The sequence below is a fragment of the Natrix helvetica genome (genome assembly GCF_964273705.1).
Source record: "Natrix helvetica genome assembly, chromosome: 1".
Taxonomy (NCBI): Eukaryota; Metazoa; Chordata; class Lepidosauria; order Squamata; family Natricidae; genus Natrix; species Natrix helvetica.
In genome coordinates, this window is record NC_138548.1 from 108,271,807 (window position 1) to 108,294,468 (window position 22,662).

Consider the following 22,662-nt stretch of genomic DNA (forward strand, 5'->3'; position numbering starts at 1 on the left):
TGGGTATCTCTGCCTGGATGAAAAACCTCCCTGGTACTGCCTGGGGCCCGAGTACCCAAACTCAGACCCCCTGAAGGAATCCTGACCCCGGAAGGAGGACCCAAAATCCTGCCCCCGGGAGTTGGGGCGTCTAGGGTATGGCGCTGCCCTGAAGTTGGACTTCTTGTGAACGGTGGGGAGCACCTTATGTTTGTCCTTGTTATCTACTGGGTCGACGGCTGCTCCAAAGAGAGATTCTCCCATGAAGGGGGCCGATGCCAGGTGCCATTTGTGGCGTACTTCCGCTTGCCACTGCTTCAGCCAAAGCAGTCTGCGAGATGCCACAGATGAGGTGATTGCCCTGGAGGCAAACCTGGCTGCAGCTAAGGTAGCATCTGAGGAGAATTGGGTGGCGGCCACCAGCTTGTTGATGTCTTGGTGGGCCCTGCCATCCAAAATTGGAATTCGCTGCTGCAGGTCTTGTAGCCACAGCAGAGAAGACTGGTTGAAGAAGGTGGTGGCTGCTCTCACTGCCCAGGCCGCTGCTTGATGCGTCCTCTGTAAGGTGAGGTCAGCTTTTTTGTCTTCCGCCTTCAGGGCATCTTCTGGTTCCCCTGGCATGTTAGTAGGCGCATGCAGGGCCGTGACAGGCACGTTGATGGTGGGTTGCGAAAGCACCTGGGCCATGTCCCTGTCCACGCTGAAGAAGGTCTTGTCCATGTAAGTGGGCATGGGGCCTGCCGTGGGAGAGGCCCATTGCCGCTTGATCATGTCTAGAAAAGACTTCGGTGTGGGCACCGTGTCTGCCTCGATGGCCTGCTCCTCGAAAATGTTGTCCACTGAAAACCCCTAGGGTTGTACCAGGGCGTCTGTTGGCCTGTTGCCAAATTTGGCAGATGTCTTGGCCTTGGACAGAAGGGATTTGTACAAAGAGGGTTGGAACAATCTAGAGAAGGTAGGTTTGGGAGGAGGCATGCCTTTGTCCTCAGAGAGTCTATCCTCTCTGATTTCGCCCTCTTCGGAATCCAAATGGCTGTCCCCCTGGGAGGAGGCAGGTGATTCTAGAAAATCTTCCTCCTGAGTCTCTAGCCCTTCCGAGACCCTAGGCAGAGGGGCTGCCTGGGTCTGCATCTGTGGCTGCTGAAAGGTTGCTGCCATGCACTGCTGGAAGGTCTGCATCATCATATCCTGGAAGTTGGGCATCCTTGATGTGGGTGGTATTTCCGCCCCTGTGCCAGCAGGTGTGGATGGGAAGGGCTGTGGCGAGGGTCCCACTGCTGTGGGGCATGGGGGTGATTGCCATCCTTGTGCAGCCCCCCAGATGCCCGAAGTATCAAAGGGAATCCTCACCTGTGGGGTGGAGGGAGGTTCCCCATCTGCAGTCCTGCCAGGAGAAAGAATCCCTGGAAATCCTTCCCCAGGTTCCTGGCCAGGGATAGCCCTCTTGCTGCTGGCCTTGTGGCAAATGCGCTCCAAGGCTTGGTGCCTCTCGTATTTGGAGCCAGGCTTTGGGGGCTTGGAGCTGCAGCCTGCCTTTTGGCCCCCTTGGAGGAGACGTGTTTTCTCTTTGCCTTTGCCTTGCCTTCTCCTCTTCCCTTAGCAGCCTCTGTAGCAGTCTCTGATCTGTTTAGCTGCTCCTCTGCTCCTCCGGTGGGGCTGCTGGCTGCTGGGCTGGAGTCTTGAGTCTTGCCGGTATCCTCTGTGCTGCTGGGCGCCGCCATCTTGGATCACATGGTTCCAAATTCAAAAAGTTCCTCTCCCTGGGAACACGTGGAAGTGGCTTGTGCCTTTGTGGCTGCCGCGCGGCTTCCGCTGCCCTGGAGAGTTCTCTCTCTCTCTCTCGCTTCCTCCGCTCTCTTCCGAGCTTTGCGAGCTACTGCGGGCCGCTATCTCTCTCTGGCACTCACAGGCAGGCGCAGGCGCTCTGCTGTGTTTAAAAATGCCACGGTTCGCCGTTCAACCCCCTTGGGGGGAGCAACGGAGCGCTCCGGTGCCGACTGAGCCTCTCCGACGTGACTGCCTTCCCAGGGCTTCCAGGGGAGTGTCCCCTCGCCCACAGTCTTGATGAGTACCCTCTTTATGACCTGGGCTGCACGTTGTCCTGAAGGGCTTGCTGCGCGTGGTCTCTCTCTCTCTCTCTTCCCGGCCAGGGAATCAGCCAAGAGCCAGTTACTCACTTAGGCAGGGAAGCAGCGAATGCAATCCAGTTAACAATGAGTTCAATCCTTTTTTTTAATTTTCCAGGAGCTTGGGATGATCACAGCTGTCCATTGAGGGGCTGAGTTGATAACTGGGTGTTACCTGGGTGGCCCAAAGAGCTTATCTGACTCAGCCCAGTCAAAGAGAGGACAAGTCAACACATCCTGGATACTCCTCCCCTCACTATGGAGAAAAAAAACATTTTATAGAAAAATGTTTTTTCAATAAATCTACTAATAATAATTTTCTTCGCAATTTTTCATCAATATAGCAGCAATTAGGGTGGGGTAAAGAATTAAGGAGGCAAACTGTGCCAAATCCATTTAAAGATCTATAATAATTAAATCAGAGTTAAGATACAGTATGTGAGAATCAGCTGAAAACAGGAAGATATTTACTATATCCTCCCATTTACCCTGCTTTTAATAGAAATAACAATATAGTGCTTAAAAAACTGATTTATCAGAATAAATATAGATACCATCACAACCAACCAGCTTTGTTGTTTTCAAATATATCACCTGAACTGAATTTCTAACCAAAATGAGTCAATTGCAAGTATTATTAACACACTGACCTGAAATTATAGTTGATACTAGATCATTTTTACATCATATCTTCATATAGCCTCTTTAAAACAAACTTAGCTTACATGTAGACTTCCAGAATTATTTGAAAGACCAATATAGAAGTAAAATGAAAATCCCCCAGACCTGGTTAATAGCTGGACATGATAACATTAGGACAATTGGCTAGGCAAGGAATTTAAAAAAACATTCCCAAAGAAGTCAGTGTCATGTTGTTGTCATGAAAAGTATATCCATGAAGTCACCAGGAGCTGATCTTGACTTAGAAGGCTTTGTGATGGGAACTTATGTAGTATTTGATGGATCTTTTATTTTAATATTGTTTCCTACAAAGAGAGGCCACAATAGATTGCCCTACCTAAATAAACTTGGAATCATAGGAAAATTTATTCTCATTCTGACCACAATTAAAACTCCTGTTTTGCCAAAGAAACAAATTTAAAATCTTGTCCCCATCAAACCACCTTTTCTCATCAATGTAAAGTTGTCATGGCTAAGGATAATATGATCACCTCATATTTCCTTTGGTCCCTGCTTAGTATGGCTCTGATTATGTGATTTGGGAAGACAAATGCTTTGTGAATGGGGATCTTTGTGGTTAAACATATATATGTGGTTGAACATGTATATATGTTCATGCAGGAAATGGGGAAAACTATTTGAAGCAGGCTAGATAATATATTTAGTTAACTGAGTTCTAATCAACCTGTATAACTTCAATCACCTAGAAAACAGACTTAATTCAAAAGATATGATTCATACCTCATGATGGTTTGCTATTTTAACAGGAATGTTTTTACCAGATAAGTCGTGACTGTTCCACACAGGGCCAATTAGACAAGCAAGACTGAGTAGTCTCAGTGTATGGTTGACATAATGATGCCAGGAGGAAAGGTTTAGATTCATGAAGCACTGGATATCTTCTGGGATAAACCAGGTCTTTACAAAAGAATGGGTGGCCCCTGAAACAAGGTGTACCAAACTGTGGGCACCTAATGTCAGAAGAGTGGTATAGCAACTTTTGAATTGATTTACAATACAATACAATAGTAGAGTTGGAAGGGACCTTGGAGGTCTTCTAGTCCAACCCCCTAGGCAGGAAACCCTATACCGTTCCAGACAAATGGCTATCCAACATCTTCTTAAAGACTTCCAGTGTTGGGGCATTCACAACTTCTGGAGGCAAGCTGTTCCACTGATTAATTGTTCTCACTGTCAGGAAGTTTCTCCTCAGTTCTAAGTTGCTTCTCTCCTTGATTAGTTTCCACCCATTGCTTCTTGTTCTACTCTCACTATTCTCTTGGAGAATAGTTTGACTCCCTCTTCTTTGTGGCAACCCCTGAGATATTGGAACAATGCTATCATGTCTCCCCTAGTCCTTCTTTCTCTTAAGCTAAACATACCTAGTTCCTGCAACCGTTCTTCATATGTTTTAGTCTCCAGTCCCCTAATCATCTTTGTTGCTCTTCTCTGCACTCTTTCTAGAGTCTCCACATCTTTCTTACATCGTGGCGACCAGAACTGAATGCAGTATTCCAAGTGTGGCCTTACCAAGGCATTATAAAGTGGTATTAACACTTCACGTGATCTGGGGAGATCTGATTTGGGGAGAGGAGAAAGATGACAGAATTCAAGGAAGCTTAGAGAAGGAGGATGACCTTTTTTGTAACTGTTCAAAGAAAAATATGTAGTTCTAGGAAATGAGCATGAAGAAAGCCACAAGGACAAGGACATTTCCCAGGAAATTCAAGGAGACTATATACAGTATATATATGAAAATATTAGAAGCTTCCAGGCCAAATGAGACAGTTGGCATGCTTTTTGTTGGACACAGCAAGCATTAGAAATCCACAGAACAAATGAAATATTCTGCTTGGAACAGCTAGCCAAAGAATCAAGGAGACACCATACTGGATTAAAACATTTAGTATCACACCTAGAATCTTGCCTGAAACCCAAACATTAACTACACCAGTTAAAAACACTGATTAAAACATTATAACCTTCAACATACATGTACAGACTAGTTCAAAATATCCAACATGAGCACGTTTCAGAAGAAATTTCTAAAAATGACAATATTGGAAGAAATGATATTGTAAAATGGGTATGTGATACCAAACGTCTTGATTTTAGTAGACAATAAAGCTGAAAATGGCATAACACCATGGGGCTGATTTTTAGACTGGACAGTAATAAACTGAAAGCAGGGATAAGTAAAATTTTATGACAAGAGAATCTAAAATGAAGAGGTTTCCCCAAAAAGAGAAACACTGAAAGCACAATTACAAATAATTCCAATGAGGAAAAATAGAGAGCATCGAAAGCTAATGTGATTACAGTATTAAAAAGGTATAAAGAAGCTTTAAAAGCTTTAAAGGAGACTCTAGGAAAAGTGCAGTGAAGAGCAACAAAGATGATTAGGGGATTGGATGATAAAACATATGAAGAACGGTTGCAGGAACTGGGTATGTCTAGTTTAATAAGAAGGACTAGGGGAGACATGATAGCAGTGTTCCAATATCTTAGGGGTTGCCACAAAGAAGAGGAAGTCCAACTATTCTCCAGGGCACCTGAGGGTAGAACAAGAAGCAATGGGTGGAAACTAATCAAGGAAAGAAGCAACTTAGAACTGAGGAGAAATTTCCTGACAGTTAGAACAATTAATCAGTGGAACAGCTTGCCTCCAGAAGTTGTGAATTCTCCAACACTGGAAGCTTTTAAGATGATGTTGGATAGCCATTTGTCTGAAGTGGTTTCAGGTTTCCTGCTATTGTATTGTATTGAAACCACCACATGTGAACTAGGAACCTGGAAAATGCTTACGTGTATTTTACACAGTGATCCACTATTATGAGATGCACAACCACCACATGTGAACTAGTTCATTACCAGGAACCGTTCCTGGATTCTGAAAACACCCCCACCCACCAATGACAGAGATGAAGGCTTCTTGAACGAGAGCTTCCTGTTGACTTATTCCATTTTTTAAAAATCTCTTCTAAACTGGTTTTTGTATTGTTTCAAACATCTGCAAAGACCAGTAGAGCCAAAAAGGAACAAAGGGCTCAAGAAATATGTGCATAAGCATCTTTGCAAGAAGTGTAGCATTCAAATAACTTCCAATTCCATCAACAATTATTCTGTTTCCACCCAAAACCTGGCATTAGGAACAAGGCTGCGTTTAATAAGGAAAAAGAATAAGGATAAGCGGACTTTGAGGAGGAGAAATGCCCTATTTTAGAGGTGATGCGTGATCCCTCTTGACCTCTTTTTCAGAGAATCCATGGTTCCCTGCTGACTTTTCCTCACAGTTCAGCTGCATGCTGGGCAGAGGAAGATATGTCCTATGCTCTACTTCTTTTTCTTTATTTATAAAATCACTGCATTACAAAGATATGTACTACTGTAGTCTTAGTTTAATGGGGGGGGGGGAATCAGTTCTCTATTTCTTAGCCATTGGTTTGGTTCTGATTTCATTATCAAGTTTTTTCACCTTTTTAGACATCTGTTTGTGTGCAGTGTTTTAAACTTTACCCTGGAACTTTAGACAGCAATATAAAGTAATCTAGGCTAATTAGACTAAGCAGTTGACCCCGCCTCCCCACTATGCTTCTTGTTCCTCCTATCTTTTAATTCATATTATTGTACTTTCCCAGTTTATTTTTATTGTTTCATTGCTTTGCTATTGTTATGTTTTCATTTTTTTTCTGTTTTACTGTTGTAAGCTGCCCAAAGTAGCCCATTGCGAGATGAGCAGGAAATAATTTTAACAAATAAATAAAAATAAATTCTGTAGTTGGCTTAACATTTAGCATTCTGGGAACTTTTACCTGGACTTCAGTAAGGCATTTGATAAGGTAGACCATAACCTACTACTCGATAAAGTAGAAGAATGTGGGTTAGACAGCATCACCACCAGATGGATTCGTAACTGGCTGACCAACCGCACTCAACGTGTAGTCCTCAATGGAACTGCATCTACATGGAGGGAAGTATGCAGTGGAGTACCCCAAGGCTCTGTTTTAGGCTCAGTACTCTTCAACATCTTCATCAATGATTTGGGTGAGGGAATGAAATGGGGAACTCATCAAATTTGCAGATGACACCAAGCTGGCAGGAATAGCCAACATTCCAGAAGATAGGCTAAAGATAGAGAAGGATCTTGACAAACTTGAACATTGGGCACTATCTAATAAAAGAAATTCAAGGGTGAAAAGAGTAAGGTTCTACATTTAGGCAAGAAAAACGAAATGCACAGGTACAGTATAGGTGGTACCTTGCTCAATAGTAGTAACTGTGAAAGGGATCTTGGAGTTCTAGTGGACAACCATTTAAATATGAGCCAGCAGTGTGCAGCAACTGCCAAAAAAGCCAACACAGTTCTAGGCTACATAAACAGCAACTGCCAAAAAAGCCAACACAGTTCTAGGCTACATAAACAGAGGGATAGAATCAAGATCATGTGAAGTGTTAATACCACTTTATAATGCCTTGGTAAGGCCACACTTGGACTACTGCATTCAATTTTGGTCGCTACGATGTAGATAGAAAAAATGTGGAGACTCTAGAAAGAGTGCAGAGAAGAGCAACAAAGATAATTAGGGGAATGGAGACTAAAACATATGAAGAACGGTTGCAGGAACTGGGGATGTCTAGTTTAATGAAAAGAAGAACTAGGGAGAAATGATAGCAGTGTTCCAATATCTCAGGGGTTGCCACAAAGAAGAGGGAGTCAAACTATTTTCCAAGGCACCTGAGGGTAGAACAAGAAGCAATGGGTGGAAACTAATCAAGGAGAGAAGCAACTTAGAACTAAGGAGAAATTTCCTGACAGTTAGAACAATTAATCAGTGGAACAACTTGCCTCTAGAAGTTGTGAATGCTCCAACACTGGAAGCTTTTAAGATGTTGGATATCCATTTGTCTGAAGTGATTTCAAGTTTCCTGCCTAAGCAGAGGGTTGGACTAGAAGACCTCCAAGGTCCCTTCCAACTCTGTTATTCTATTCTCTGTCAAGCTCTAACAGAAAAAAAATCCTACCTATAGGATAGGAGTCAGTGAGAGAAATGTTATTAGAAAGGGCACATAAAGGTAGTATGGAACTGTACAAACAGTACCAGAAAGAAAAGCTATGGAGAGATACATAAAGAAAGAAAAAAAAACTGTGCATTAGAAAGACCAAAAAGAAAATGGTAGTAAATCTCCATCTCTTCTCTCTTGTTCCAAAATGTAGAAGACAGAACAATAGATTTCAGTTTTCTGGTCAGATTCTGGTCAGGGGTTAGCTGTTGTTGTTGTTTTTTAACAATACTGTTCAGCCACAAATGAGGGAGCTTAAAGAAGGAACATAGACGAGATAATCTCATCAAGTCCTCTGTTAGCTTGGGCCAGAATCAGTCATAACTAGTCTCTATCAAGGATTCTGAAACATGCTCAACAGCATAAGTGCAGTGTCTGCCAGAACAGTAGTGAAGGCAAACTGAGTACCAAAGGCAGAGAAATGCTGAATACAGAAGAGCACCTCATGAATAAAATGTGCGGCACCTGAGAATAGCTCAATGCACTCAGGAGGTTTGCAGCCACATTAGGCTTAAAGAGGACAAGTTACATTAGAGAATAATAGCTAGAGCTACAGCTTCAGTATAATGTTCTCTGGGAGCAATTAATGGCTGGAAGGAAATTTATGGGGCGTTCTGTCTGCAGGCCCTCCTAACTACACCAGTTCTTTATTTCCTGGTTCCAACTGCTTTCTTGCTTTTGACTTTGGAATTAATTTATTGACTATGCTTCTGTGTCTCCCTTTGACTGTGAGCAAATCTTTTCCAATTTGATTCCGGACTGTTCATTTTTGTCCTTGTTTCTATGCTTACTTGGAAGACAATATGCTGCTTGAAAACCCTTACACTGATTTTACAGACAGCCCTTGTTTAGTGACCACAATTGGTTAATAAACAAAGCAGTCACTGAGTGAAGTTGCAAGGGTGCTTATGATCTTCAGTTTTTCCTTTGCTTTATTGACCTGCAAGTCACACTACAAGCAATCAAAGATTGTTTGCAGAGTTAGTTTTTCAACATCTTTGTAACTATGAACAATTGCTAAACAAGGCAGTCCGTGAATGATTACCTTATTTTTAAATCTTCTCATTTAATTATTTCATTGTTTGTCTATAACGTCATACTATTCAACTGTAAATCAGAAAATAAACTATTTGTGTTCTCATGCTAAATTACAGGAGAGAAGTCACATTTTCAGATCTGAGCTGGGATGGCACGCGGAGCCATTTGTCAGGGCACGAGAGGCCATTTTTCACCCTCACCAGGCTCCAGAGGCTTTATAGGCGCCTGGGGAGGGCGAAAAGAGACCCCCCCGGAGGCTTCAGGAGCTTCCCTGAAGCCGCCAGAGCACATAAAACCAGACTTATGGGCAAACCGTAAGTTCGAGAACGGACTTCCAGTTTGCTCATAGGGTTGGTTTAAGCCCTCCCTGAAGGCTCCGGAGGACTAAAAATGTCACTTCTGGTTTGCTCGTAGTGTCGTTTTTGCCCTCCAGAGGCTTTAGGGAAGCCTCCTGAAGGTTCCTGAAGCCTCCAGAGGGGGCAGGGGGGCTGTTTTCACCCTCCCCAGGCTCCTATAAAGCCTCTGGAGCCTGGGGAGGGAAAGAAAACATGCAAAAAATGGGCAGGCGTGTATTGTGTTATGGGTGCGGCACGCCCATGCACAACTGCCCTGCGCTCCCCCCACTTATGGCACGTGAGCCAAAAAAGGTTCGCCATCGCTATCATAGAGATTTGGCCACCATTGGATTGATCATACCTGACACTAGTTACGCTTGCTTAAATAGTTTGAAAAAGAGACAACAGGATAGTGTCAGTCCGCAACTTATTGCCACAATTGAGCCCACAATTTCTGTTGCTAAGCAAGGTATTTGTTAAATGAGTTTTGCCCCATTTTACCATCTTTCTTGCCACAATTAAGTGTTTCACTGCAGTTGTTAAGTTAGTACCATGGTTGGTAAGTGAATCTGGCTTCTTCACTGACTTTGCTTGTCAGGTTACAAAAGGTTATCACTTGACCCCAGGACACTGCAATCATTGTAAATAGGAGTCAGTTGCTAAGCGTTTGAATTCTGATCCTGTGACCATGGGGATGCTGCAATGGTCGTAGGTGTGAAAAGTGATGGTCTCTTTTTTCAGTGCTTGTGTAATTTCAAAAGGTCACCAAATAAACTGTTGCAAGTTGAGGACTACCTGTACATTCTTGGACTCTGCATAAGGAATTTATAATGGATAAGATATGGTAAATATTGGAATGTCTGTGTTTCAGTTTCCATGAATAGAACTTCAGTTAAGTTCACAAGATCAGGAAAAAAAATCCTCTGTTATTTGTCTGATACAGTGTGCTTTCAAAAGATGAATGGCAATTACAAACTCAACGTTAAACTACTTTTTCCCTTTATATAGACGAAGTGAAAAAGAAAAATCTTAATTTGTTGAATTTTTGCCAGTCAGGCAAGCCATTACAGATTCCTGGATGCAAACTGTCATACAGCTAGTAATTCTGAACTTTCTTCTGACTGATATATTAGGCCTAATTTAGCTACATGTGAGTAGATTCAGATAATTCCGATTTCTTGGGGAGAAATCTTGATGTTTTTCAAACCATAAATCATATAACATTTTACATATCAGCTAGACATTTTCTAGGGTGAAGTTGGCTCGTCTAGGCAGCATCTAGAATTTCTGCAAATAAATTACTTTCCGCTTGTTGTGTCTGTAAATGTTAATTGTAATTTGGAGCAGTTGAAACTACTCAATCTTGCAACATTGGGTAGCTACCATCGTCATTTTCAGAAATGGTTAGTATTAATAAGAGTAACTCCAGTAAGTGATGAATGCTAGAATATCTCTGAACAGTCAACCTGAACCAGAGGTGGGTTGCTCCCTGTTTGGCCCAGATCAGGAGAACCGGTAGTGGCAGCGGCAGGAGTCTCTGCCCACTAGCTCAGTGGCTCTGCGCATGCACAATCCAGTAGTAAAAAAAAAGGAAACCCACCATTGAACCTTAGTACAATGTCACAAGTCTAGGCTGAATCCCCTTTTGCAGACTGACAAATAACCTGTTAACAATGTCTGTCTTGTCTGAATGCCAAATTCTTTTGTTTGCCATCATCCACTGTATTATCGCATACCCATAGAATCAAAGCTGTTAGAGGCTATTTAAGTTCTAGTTCAATCCATTCCTCAGTGTAGGGACCCCAATTAACGTATTATCAAATATGATGATTAAGCTTCTTTTTTATTTTACCCAAGGAAAGGGAACTCAACAACACTCTGGTTAATTAGTTACATTGTCAAATTGTTATTGCAACACTTAATTTAAAAAAAATTAAGAATGTCTGTAAACATTTACTCTGATAGATGATCAGAGTAAACAATACATGGGATGCTTGGAATTGTTAGAGTGGTGTATAGCGGAAGTCAGGGGGGGTTGAGTGGGAGGTGGGGGTGGGTTAGGGTGGAGGGGGGGTAATATATATGTATAAATAAACTAGAAGATGGGATTAATGAAATATTGTTATCTTAAGAGAAATTTATATTATGATTTATATATGTTAAATTAGCTTAGAAGATGAGATTAATGGGCTATTGTTACTTTAAGAGAAACTTATATTGTGATTGCTGGGAGGAGAGGGGATACAATATGTGAATGAGTAATTTACTTTAAGACGGGGGGAGGGGAGGGGGTAAAGTATTTGGTATAATATTTGAATGAGAATTTTTTTGGGGGGGGTTGGGGGGAGGGGGGCATAGTATCTGTATGTGATTTATACTGTATGGTGGGGGGGGGTTAAAAGGGGGAAAATTTGTTTGTATAAATCTTTTTCAATAAAAAAAAGAATGTCTGTAAATTAATAGGTGTGAACAAAATATTTTCTACGGTAATATACTAATTCTTTTATAAAGGAACACTGATGTCAAATTCAGCAGATAAGCTGAAGAGGGTTATATAATGGAAGGAGACATTTTAAAGTAATGACAACTTCTAATTCCATATGCTAACTCTCTTTAATATACTAATTTACTGGTCTTTTTCACGTCTATTAGAATTAATTAAATTTAGGATTATTAGAACAGGGTTGTGAAAATCAGAGTGACCACTAAATGGCAAGGAAGACAAAAATTGCTGCCATCTACCAGTAGTTGTTTTCCAATTTTTTCATCAAAGATCTGATAATCCTAAATTAATTAAATTGGTTCCAAAAACATTATTGAAGTGTGTCTATATGTTGCAAACCAAACCAAAATTCTTGGAAGGAATTCATGGAAAGGGAGATGAATCAATGAACAGAGAAAAGGCCTAATGATTAATTAAATTATTAAACAGTCAATAAAATAAGTTCATTACTAGCTCAGTTCAGGTAGCTAAGATTATGTAGAAAATACTGTCACACAAACACAAAGGTTGGGTCCCAAAGCAATTTAAGGTACTTTTTCTGCCATCAATATTTTTCCAGAACATATTTTAGGGATATTAAATCTGGCTAATGCCCAATATGTATCTATATGTGCAATCTGAAATATTAGCTGCTTAATATTTGAGGAATATACACCTAACAACCAAGCTGTTACTGGCTCGATTCAAGACCAGTTATGCCAGGGGTGTTAAACTCAAGGCCCAGGGGCTGGATAAGGCCCACATGGTGCTTAGATCAGGCCTGTGGGGCCACCATAGAAATAGCAAAGGACCGGCTCGTGGTGCCTCTTTCAGCAAAAATTGAGTTCTGGAGCCCATTTTCACTGGCAGACACCTGGGCCACTATAGACATCCCCAACATGAGTCACGTCAAGATGGCCATGCTCACTCTGACTACTCCCACCCTGGCCCCCAAGGTCAAACAGAACCCTGATGCGGGCCACAATGAAATCGAGTTCGACACCCCTGAGTTAGGCAGTATTAAAAATAACTGACTTATTCAATGCAGTACAGTAATTCAAGCACTGAATTCTAAGAATATATCCCTACCCTTCCAACTAATTTGTGTTTGACCAGTCAGTGGTATTTATGGTTCCCATGAAAATGAACAAAAGCTCTATTGCCTCTCTACCACTAACTTTTTTTTAAAAAGGGGGGGATAGTTTATAGCAACTACGACATCATGTCATTTGGAGACTAGAACTAAACAAGGTAACAAATGGATTTGGAAATATGGTAAGCTTTCTGGGTTTAAGTAAATATAATATACCATATTTTTCGGAGTATAAGACGCACCTTTCCCCCCCCAAAAGAGGCTGAAAATCTGGGTGTGTCTTATATACTAAATACAGCATTTTTGGCCTACCGCAACCCTGCCCTCTTTTCAAAAATGAATGTACAGGGGGTTTGGGAAGCTTGTAAAGTACTCCTGGGAGCTGGGGAGGGCAGAAACGAGCAAAAAAGGGCCGTTTTTGCTCATTTCCGCACCCCCAGCCCTGCGGAGCACCCTACAAGTCTCCCAAAACTCTGCATGCCCCTCCTTTTTTGCAAAAAACGAGGTGTGCAGAGGGTTTACGAGGCCTGCAGAGTGCAAAAACTTTTTTTTCAACTTACCTCTTCAAAATCATGGTCCTTATAGTCTTATAGTCCGAAAAATATGGTAAGCATGTTTTTTTTTAAAAAAAGAATCAGTACTTCTAATTTCGGCAATGCATGTTCTCCACTTTTAGAACTCCAGGGAATATAAAGTACAGGTATTTACATCTATGAATCAAGATTTCCTATTGCCTAGGATCTCCCTTGTGTTAAGAAGTATGATTGCTCATGCTTGTACCCTTTATGCAAAATCTGTAGAGGTTACAAGAAGTCAACAGGAATTGTAAAACGCTAAGTATAAGATTTTAACAATTTAGCTTCAAGTCTATCAAGCAAAATTCTGATTCTACTGTTACACAAATGCAGATATTTACTCTGTTATATTTGGCATCAATTCATCTTTCAGCAATTTCTTTCCTTGGCCATGCTTTTCTTCACCCTACACACAGATTTTCCTACTGAATGGAAACACCATTTGCTGATGGCATAGTGCAAAAGTACCGATGTGCAAATGCTCTAGTCTGCTATTGTCTGACAGAAGCCCCTTTTCCTGAGTGACATTGTGAATATACTTACTAGCAAACATGATAAATTTACAATATTTATGGCTACCAGAGAATCAACATGCAAAATGTGAAATTCTCTCATTGAATTACAAACTTGTGATTCAAGTTTGGAAAATATTTATAACTTCCAGTACTGCACATCAAAATCAAGCTTCACCAGTAATTTGGGAATACATGAAACTGTTTATGATGCTTCCCTTTGTCAACATCTGGTAAGGTAGATGCCACACCAATCACTTCAAACATAATCTCTGCAACATTCATTCTTATGTTAAGGGCATTTTCATGAACTTTTGCTAAGAGATATCTGTTTAATTATATTCTTGCTTATTAAAATACTAATGTAACGAGATGAAAAAATTCCAACTTCTCTAACCACTGCTGTAGGGTTGATTGATCCTCTGGGATTCTCTAAGTATCTTTATAATTGCCAAATTATAAACTTCCCATTATTAAATTTTATACAACATATTATTAGTACTATCACAGCAGGTAGCAGCACCTCACTAACTAATCTCTAGAATCAATACCACTTAGAGGTTGGAGCCCACCAGAAAACACTAGGATTTTTTTTTAATTTCCAGAAGGCTGCAACTTCCATATTGCTGCCAAGAAAATAGTATAATACCCACCTTTTTAATCTTATATGTATTGGCCTTTGAGGTAAAATTTAGTCTTAATATCTTTTCTATTCTCTGCATTGGATTCTGAAGTTTTTGAACTTAAAAGATGCTTGCTAGGATCCATCAAATATCTTCCACAGAGTGCTAATACACAAAATGGTTTGTCTGGATTTGCGTCAGTGTGATACGTGAATCCCACTATTGTGGTTATGAACTACAGGTGAAACAGACATAGAATAAAGCAGCGTGTCCAATAAGTTATGATATAAATAAACAAATGAGAAGCACACCTATGAATGATTAATTCACATGTCTGAAAAGTAAATGTGATGAATGTATCTATCCTCTAGATCAGTGGTTCTCAACCTGTGGGTCGGGACCCCTTTGGGGGTCGAATGACCCTTTCACAGGGGTCGCCTAAGACCATCGGAAAACACATATTTTCGATGGTCTTAGGAACCGAGACACCAATTTTATGGTTGGGGGTCACCACAACATGAGGAACTGTATTAAAGGGTCACGGCATTGGGAAGGTTGAGAACCACTGCTCTAGATAATTCATCTGAGAACTGGAACTGATTTTGCTATTTTTTTAAAAAGAAAAAGAAAAAATGTAAATTTGGATTTACTAATGTCTGGAACAGCATTTGGATATTCAAAGTAAGTATCATTTCAAAACTAAGCCTGGTAAATGGCAGTAGCAAAACAAAGTACAATCCACAAGACTCAAGAGCACTCAATCAAAATAATAAAGGCCTGATTCATTTTGCTAAGTGAACTAGAAAAGCAAAGGAAGGTTACTTAATATAACATGCTTTACTGGGTCATGGGTAAAACCACCATATCATGATACAGTGACCCAGAAACCTAACTCAGAGAGGGTTAGTTTGACCTAAAACCACACCAGAGCTGTTTGGAGAGAAAGCAACCCACTGCTATGATGGAACTATACCCTTCCCAGAAAGCAACGCAATCTTAAGAGTGCTAAAATAAAGTTTCACTAGGGATTACTATCTGTATTTTATTTCCATTCTCGAAGGTCACATAGGAGAAGGATGGGAAAGGAGCACAAAGAATTGGGAAGCATATTGGGCCCCAGGCTACTTCAAGTGGCATAAACTCCAATCCACTACAATAGTAAACTGAACAACTGTCAATAACAAAGACAAAAAAAAGTCTGGATAGTGAACTTGGAAGTACCTGGAAACAGCAGAAAAGAAGGAAAAGAACTGGAGAAGATAACAAAATACAAAGGCCTGTAAATGAAAACAGAATGACTCTGGCAAAAGAAAGCAAAGGTAGTACCAATAGTAGTGAGTGCCTTGGGTGCAATGCCAAGACAACTGGAGCACCACTTGAAGATCATGGGCATTGACAAATTCACTATTCACTCAATTGCAAAAGAGAGCCTTACTCAGAACAGTTTACATCCTGTGACGATACAGATAACACAATCAAGCATCAATGTCTGCACTTGATAGGTGGATAAAAACACCAAATGCAGGCTGAACATCTGGTTGACTGTGTAATGAACCATTAAAAAAATCTGGGAGTGGGGTACCAGAAAGTGATAACATCCAAAGCATCCTTTGCAGCAGTTGGCAAGACAGAGGAAAAAAATGGTTTCACATTATGCTGGAATCCTGATTGCAAGAAAATAAGCTTGGATCACTTTTATATTAGCAATTCCAAATCTTGATGATTTGGATTATTTACATACTGGAGTTTTTGCAGATTGTGGTATTATGTGATGTAACTTTTGATCCCACATAAAGAAGGATCTTTTCTAACTAATTTCTTCAGTATACAGTAACCATACTGAAAACACAAGCTTTTACCCTGAGTTATCCAAGTGCTGTCATAGTCTTCACCCTCAAAATTTCCCAAAACTTCACCATGGACACTTGCAATGATTCATGCAATATAAGCAGTAAAGTATGAATCACAGGAAGCTGTCTTATTGGTCATCTGGTCCAATACAGATACGGTAAGTCTTTGACTTAGAATCACAATTGAAACCATCTATTAAGCTGCCCTCCCTCAGCAACCAATAAAGAAACCACTTAACTCCATTTTGCAGAATTAAGAGTACTTTTACTGGTTATGAAAAGATAGCAGCTAAGCAAAGCAAGAACTGAGGCAAAAGCGTGTGAAATCATGCATATCAATATGTGACCAAACCCCCTCCTCCTGGTAACCCTCATCCCACTGTCCAATCTGCAAATCCCGTAGGTGTCATGTGAGTTCCATCTTCAAGGAGCATCATCAGGTTGGTATGCAGGACGGTTGGCCTTGACGGACACCAAGCACTAATCTCCAGCAGGTGCAGTAAACGGTGAGACCAAAACTCCCTTTTCACAATCTCTCCTGTACTTAAACTTCCCCTCCCAAATTACAGCCCCCCCCCCTCCGTTTCAATGGCAGCCGAAAGCAAATAGCGAAACAGAGGCTGACACCACCAGATTTTATTACCTTTTTTTGCCAATCCGGCATCCTCTATTGACTATATTTGTCAAAGCCTGGCTGTGAAGATCACAAATGATGATCATGTTATCCCTGGATAACTGCTGCTGTAAATTCATACCTGTTGCCAAGTGTCCAAATTTTGAACACGTGACTATGGGGATGTAGTGATGGTTGTTAAGTGTGAGAACCAATTTTTCATTGCTGCTGAAACTTTGAACGCTCACTAAATAAATGGTTGTTAAGTCAAGGACTATCTGTATTACATAACATATGCCTTCATAACAGCTTTTCAGGGTTTCATATTGTCTAGCCGTACCTAGAGACTCTAGACTTAGATCCAAGATTTTTTGCATGCAAATCATGCTGCTGTTGTTTTTACCATATATTGTATACCCTTTCCTCCTCCCAGCCTTTTGTTACACATTCTTCAACAAGCTACAATTCCAGCATCCCAAAAGTCCAACAATGTCTTTCATAAAAAAAAGAAGGTTTCTATCATATTTCTAAACATCCTGATGGAAACTGTTTAATGGGTTTCTCCCAAGGAGTTGTTCCATTCTGGTGATGTATGATGCTTTGCCTGCTGATCTTGAAGAAGGAAAGTCTCCTTAATTTAGTGCTATGCCTGAAAATGTTCAGCAATAGTCCTGAAAAGTTGCTGTAATACTGGAAGTACTCATAAAATCCTTAATGTAAATGATGGTTTTTATTTGCTATTCCGATTCAACCCAATTTAATCCAGCCACTACCATATATGAGATTGATTTTATTTTCCATATTTGTAGTTAATCTTTTAAGTTAAAAATCCATTTAAGGCATCTTCCAATTTAGACATATATAACATATTATCTTTCAAATACCTTGAAATCATACCAGTAACATACCCAAACCTTGCCTAGTGATCACTTTATATATATACATACCGTGTATATATATATACACACACACACACTTATTGAAGGTACCCTTATTGAAGGTATAAAGGGCTAGTGATTAGAATACAAATGCATTGTTGGTTTTTTAAAATTTATCATAATGTCTTTATCCACTCCATTAAACTAACTCTCCTATGGGATATATGAGGCAGCATTCCTGTTACTTCCGAAAACATTTTAGACACCAAAGTCAAAAAGATTTCAGTGTGTAAGGCAGTGCCAACCTAAAACATCATAGATCTTCATAGAGTCTACCCCTTATAGAGTTATGTAGTGTACTTGATTTTTCCCAAACACTGCAAAAACAATCACACTGCCAGAAATCATCTCTGCATCTGGTGAGATTATTATTAATACGATAAAGCTAAGAATTCGTTATAAGAGATAGGATATTTCCAACAACTTCCACTGGATAATAACGCTTAAGACTTACCTTGAAAACAAAGAAGTAAACGGCATTATGGCTGACAGCTTGGTTTCATTGCGGCAGGAAATAATTGTGATAAACAGAATAAATATAAAGGAATATTGCAAAGAAGTAATTTCTGTAAAAAATAGTTTTCAAAAGATCTGTTTATTATTAAGGGTTCCTGTCTCACAAAAACCTGCAGCTCTGAAAAACATTAATGGATGAATGTAGCCTTACCATAACACAGCCAAGGAAATTGTTCTGTTTAAATTGGATTTTAAAAGAATGACCTAATTTTAGTCTATCACAAGAACATATGTGGTTTCTGTACAAAACAAAAGGCTACCAGACTTTCATGCTCCATCAAGTACTATGTCCAGATTGCAGTTCTTATTAGAAAAACATAATGAATGGGGTTTAAACATCTTAATTACCAGAAACAATTCCACATTTATTTTTAACATCAGTAATCAGCAATAAGTCTAGTTTAGTCAGCTATGCCCTTTCCTTCCACTCGTTTGGATTGTGTTCTTCAAAATAAAGGGATGTCTGGAGTAAAGGAGTACAATCAGCAAAGTCAAACTAATAAAGTGTCAGCATTATTCTCCTCCAAGCTTTTCACCAAAATTAGACATATATTTTTTTCAAGTGGTCTGCGATGGATCCAAACTGATGTTATAGATAGAATGCACTATTCGACCAGATGGCTATCTATGCCCATGTACAGTAGATGCATGTAAGTAAGGTGCTGGAACATACTATTTGTAAGATGGTGCAATACAAAAAATTGGAACAAGCACCTAATGATTTTTCAATCTGCAAATTCTTATTTGCCTCAATATTAAACCTCTTTAAAATCCCAGTTTTAAATCTTGATTTTTTCAGAATAAGTGCTATCATCAGGAAAAGGTAACCTAATTAAAAACACTTTCTATAAAAATTGAATAAAAGACTGTATAAAAGGGTTTTCCTTGTTTCCCAAGAAACAAGACACCCTCAAGTCAAGCCCAACTAACTGGTGATTGCATCCATTTTAGTTATGCTATTTTAAATACTAATTTGCCTCCTGTGGTAAGAACTGTAAAATAAGCACTTATATATTCTAAAATGCTGATGTTTAGTAATAAGGTAAAATTCTTCTGAAGTTCATTATGCATCCAAGAGAGATCAACAGGAACTCTGAATCAAGATGTACTCATTCAATAAAAGTCATAAATAATGCAAAAGAATAAATCATCTGTCTTGGGAGGGGGGAAACCCACATGTTTTTGGACAGCTACAGTTAACTCCAAAAGCCAGATCAGCTGTAAATCGTCTCAGATTGCCAAGGATGAAATATTATAATTAAAAATATTGTTCATGGAGAAATAAAGAAAGTAAATACATGACACTATTCTTTCCCCGAATGAAACACAGGACATTTTATCAGAAAGAGAGAGAGAGAGAGAGAGAGAGAGAGAGAGAGAGAGAGAGAGAGAGAGAGAGAGAGAGAGAGAGAAAGAGAAAAAGCAAAAGGGAAAGAAAAGAGGAAGAGAGAAAGAGAGAGCAAAAGGCAGAGAAAGCAAGAGAGAGAAAGCAAAAGGCAGAGAAAGAGAAAAAGAAAAAGAGAGAAAGCAAAAGAGGTAGAGACAGAGAGAGCAAAAGACAGAGAAAGAGGGAGATAAAGAAAGAGAAGGGAGATGGATGGATGGATGGATGTCTTTGTAGACAAATCAAATCAAAAGTAAATACAAGCAAGAAATACGGAGTTTGGCTCAGGTAGCTAGAGAGTCAATCCTACTGGCTGAAAAGCAAGTTCTTTAGAACAAGAATCATACGGTTCTCAGCACAGCCTTTTAGACTTGTGATGGGGTTGCTGCGGCCACTTGTGACTGTCTCATCCTCAGCTCGGACTTACTCCGCGTTATCCCAGAAGAGCATCATGGGGGGGGGGGGGGGAGAAGCCAGCTGCTGGCCATCGTTAATATTCTCCCGCCGTCAGGGAGGCGAGATCAAGTTAAGCTTTCAATGCAGGGGCAGCGCCCTGAAGCCCCAACCTCGGCTTTTCCGAAATCCCTCTGCTCTCTTCCATTCAAATAATTACGGCTGGCATCTTTCACCCTATTTACACCCCCTCCCTGAGTTTTCCGCTCCCAACAGGCACACGGGGCAGCATGTTTTCCCCTTCACCGAAGGGTCACGTCGAGTAACACCTCCCGGTCCTTTAAAGGGGGGGGGAGGACGGGACCATAAATACAGAATCCGCGACGTTTTCCCTTCTGCGGGCGTTGCAAGAGCAAATAGAGGAGAGGACGAACGGGGGGGGGGGGCACCAGCTCCGCAGGGACGGCTCCCGGCAGCCTCTTATCGATTTCCACTTAACATCGCTGGTGCCTCCAGCTCGAGCCGCGCAAAGGGAGACGCGCGTGCGTGCTTGTCATTCCCACCAACCCACCCCCGTCCGTGCGCGCCGACCCTTCCCCACCCCCCACCCAGGAGGGAGAAGACTGCGTTTTTGCTTCAGCCCGCCCCCGTTGCTAAATTTCTCCGCCGCCTCCACCCCCTTGGCCGAAAGCCGATCGTGGGACCTCTCTCCTCAAGTGCCAGCCTCGGCGTTACTCGCTGAAAGGGGGGGGGGGGAACACACACACCAACACAGAGCCAAACCAGCAGCAGCCTCAGTAGTAGTAGTAGTACCGGTAGCAGCAGCGGCGGTTTCTGTGGCAGGACTCTCTCTCACACACACACACACGGCCATCAGCCGCCCCGCGCTAAAGAAGCTGGTGGCGCCGGGGGAGTGAACCAGCCAGGCGCGCAAAACAAGGCGCCTCGGATTGCCCGCAGTTCTCCTTCCTCCTCTCGCCCGTCCTCCTTCAGGGGCTTCCCACCCGCCGCTCTGCCTGCTCTGTGCGCGGCTGTGCCCAGCTGCCTGTTTCCTACGCTCTCTTCCCCTCAGCGATTCAGCAATCGCCCCCTCCACACCTGCTCAATATTCCCATCCCACCTCAGGTCATGAAAGAGACGAGCGAAGGAAAAGGGGGTGGGACTCACGCTGCGGAAGACGCCACTCGCGACGGCAGAAAAGGCATGAGAAGAATGGAAGGAGCTTTTGCGCGCGCTCTCTCCTGCCGCCTGCAAATCCCCCCCCCCGCCTCTTCTCCTTCCTCCCGGCCCTGCCAGTCTAGTCTGCAAAGCCCCCCCCCCCACCTTCCACTCCATGCTGCAAAGCTCGACAGCCCCCCAAACGCTGCAGAGCTCCACCCCGCGGCATATTACAAAGCTCAACCTCTCTCTCCCCCACCCCAAACGCCACCGCTCGCCACGCTCCGCACGGCAATCAGCGGAAAATGCAGCTTTCCTCCTCCAGGTTAGGGAGAGGTGGGGGGAACCTTCCACTCGGGTGGTTCGCGCCCTGTGGAAAGCTCCTCCGCTTGCCGCCTGGGCGAGCGAGCGAGTGCGCCGAGTTGTTACATCTGACTTACCTCGCCGAGGGCTATTCTGCCCGGTTTCTGCAGGTCTGTAGGTAGTTACTCAGCGATAAAGTGCACTCTGCCCATGAACAGATGAGCTGTTTTTATTCATTCGGAGAGTTTCCTACCCTTTCAATGTCCGTGTAAGTCTCTGTGAGAACTAAACCTCCAGCTGCTCCGCTCACATCTTCAGCCTCATTTGCCAAAACCTTCCCATTGATAAAATGCTCGCTCTTCCATTAAGCCCTGCAGAGGCTCAGTCCAATAACGCTGTTACTAATAACACGGGTCTATGGAGTGTAACTATCTCCCTCTTCGTGGCAAATTTGCAACCGTTGTCCCTGCTCTCTTTAAGTACCCCAAACCTCTCAGACCGCAAGGTGATCTGCAATACAAAACCCCCCTCCTCTAAAAAACAAAAGCAGCATCCCATACGGGTTAGCCTTGACCCTCCTCGGCAATGCTGATTTTTTCTGGCATGCAACTACTCCCTAAAGTGTAGAAACCCTGGGATAAGAATAAGCGTGCACAGCAGCCGTGAAAAATACTCCTCCGGCTGGGTCCTTCTCCCTTCCCATTTCTCTTTCTGGCAGGTGACGTGACGTGCGGGGGTGGGCAGGTCACTGGAGCAAGTTTGGAAAGTATTCCTTCCTTCCCCGTTTTTAGGCAGGAGGTGCCCCAGGGAAGGGCTTCAAGGCAGGCTTGGTGGCTGGCAGTGGCAGCAACAACAGCCGCCCACGCTCCCCATTAAAAGTACTCTTCCCCCGTATTTCTCGTCTCTTTTCAGCTCAGCGGTTGACTGACAGAAAGCCTTTCAAACGCCGCCCACGCACGCGCTTGCACAGAGACATACACAGACATGTTTCTCTGTAAAGCA

The 22,662-nt window shown here is 42.0% G+C and overlaps 1 protein-coding gene across 5 annotated transcripts in view; it reads right to left on the reverse strand.

The window, feature by feature from the left end:
• Positions 1-22,338, reverse strand: part of PTPN5 (protein tyrosine phosphatase non-receptor type 5) — a 74,816-nt gene extending 52,478 nt beyond the window's left edge. The window contains exon 1 of one of the 5 annotated variants that reach the window (XM_081940424.1): positions 21,798-22,338. The gene's annotated coding sequence lies outside the window, so the exon portion shown is untranslated. Of the gene's footprint in view, positions 1-21,012; positions 21,245-21,797 lie in introns of those variants that run through there. The other 4 variants (XM_081940429.1, XM_081940428.1, XM_081940423.1 and 1 more) reach the window with 4 other exon arrangements.
• Positions 22,339-22,662: the final 324 nt, after the last annotated feature.